This window comes from Nicotiana tabacum, chromosome 15 (assembly GCF_000715075.1).
Source record: "Nicotiana tabacum cultivar K326 chromosome 15, ASM71507v2, whole genome shotgun sequence".
Taxonomy (NCBI): domain Eukaryota; kingdom Viridiplantae; phylum Streptophyta; class Magnoliopsida; order Solanales; family Solanaceae; genus Nicotiana; species Nicotiana tabacum.
In genome coordinates this window covers 13,536,710-13,538,870 of record NC_134094.1, presented here as the reverse complement: position 1 = coordinate 13,538,870, position 2,161 = coordinate 13,536,710, and positions in this window count along the sequence as shown.

Genomic DNA, 2,161 nt, shown 5'->3' with positions numbered 1-2,161 from the left:
AGCTAACTCTGAAATACCTTAAAATCAAAACTAATAATTCACACAAATTATAATACCTCGTAGGAAGTTATTCAAGACTTCAAATAGTTGGAAGGAGTGTAAATGCTCAAAACAACTGGTCGGATCGTTACAATCTCCCCTACTTAAACATACGTTCATCCTTGAACATACCAAGAGTTGTTCCTAAGCCTTTAAATCAATGTTCCTCCTTACCATGCACATACCTGGTGTGATCCCACATCACCCTATTCTATATAGGCCTGACAACATAAGACAACTGAAAATCATTAATTTAACCTTAGCCCAAAACTTGGAGCCCAATTTCTAACACCCAGAATTCTTTCCAAGATCTAAATCTCACACACCGTATAAGTCTGAACAAGTTGTATCAAGCCATAGCCATAACCCCAGATATAATCATTCATCAGATCAACTAGCCATGAAGCTCTCTCGCCCCAACCAGAACCATAATCCTCTCCTAAGCCGACTTTCAATATTATCCTCCCGAATATACCATAATCAAGCCTGATAGTACCCATTTTAGGTCTAATGACCTTATTTTATTAAACACAACTATCCCACAGACATGCCACATTAATTTAACTCAGGCCACAATTGCGTAATCCATGTACCCAAATATGGGAGATGTCTCAAGGAAGAGAATCATATTGCAAGTTCAACAAGCACCACCACAACCACATTGTTACAACCAACTCCTCAAATTTCGTAAAGAGGATAACCATAGGTACATGTGTACAATTGTAGAGGAAGGAAATTAATAGATTAGATAAATTATTATAGAAATAGAATTCTCACACACGGCAAGGACAACTCACGTGCCAATAATATGAATCGCCTGGCATGGTCACAGGCCTCCAATCCCAGCATATCATACATGAGCAATTAAACAAGTACACATGTATATGATAATGAAATAAGATTCCCATGCTCCTGGACTGGTATAAATAACACGCCATAACGTAAGCATGTGCAAAGTATGCTATTACACTTCAAATCGATAAGTTAACGCAGAAATAGTAACTACCCCATTTATTTAGGGGAATTAGCTTCTTTGTAACCTCAAATGTAGCCCAGATAGTTCTCAACAAAGGTACGAACACGAGAAACGTTATAACTTTACGCTTAACAGTCAACTCTAGGCATATCATAGTCTAAGCATTCTTTCGAGTATGAATACTTGCCCTGATGCTCCCACATTGGCTCAAACCTCACATATATGCACACTTATAGCGCGTAGCTATCATAAATATTTAACAAAACTAGTGCCTCCACTGAGTTAAAATAAAATACTCACCTTAAACAGGCCGCAACCCGAAACAATATATTTCTGAGAACTCCCAGTCTCCAAATTCATCAAACACATGAATCACTGTAATTGATCCGAACTCCAGCACTAGAATGACTAACACATCTTTCATTCACGATCTTCCCATAATGAATACTTTCATAATCCGTCCATGCCACATAGCAATAATTTAAATATCGGCATTCTATCAACCAGGTGAGTACTGCAATACCAATGAACATCTATAAGTCGAAACACAATGCGCCTTTAGAAATGCGCACCCTTCTCAGGGATTACCGAGCAGTTATATCATTTATTTAATTATCTGAAATTGACCATTCTGTCCAAAATTTGTGATCTTCCTCTCAAGAATGAACTGCCGCCTTGTACATGTAAATCTTAATCCCGCGCCACACACCACATCTATCATGCCATCATGTGACAAGCATGAGAATCTCATTATCAACTTTGGGTAACCAACAAATTATATACCCGGTCATTCAGTAACATTCGTCTTGCTTCCTTCCAGGAGGAATTCGTAATACACAACACGTTCCCTACACCGGTAGGATATATCCGGTTCAACCCATGATAGAAACCATTAAGAACACTTTGAAATCCATTTGCACATAACCAAGCTATCAGAACTGAATCCCTCTAACTCGACCAAACCACGCAGGTCACCAAACCAAAGAATATTGCTACCAAAATTTTTGTAAAGTCTCACCACATCATAATTATCCCTATAAATACCACAACCGAAATACCCACTCTGAAAATACCTAATTTGAGTCTAAGGCCATTTCACTTACCTTCCTGATACTGAAATATAAAATCCATAATGATATACAAAAA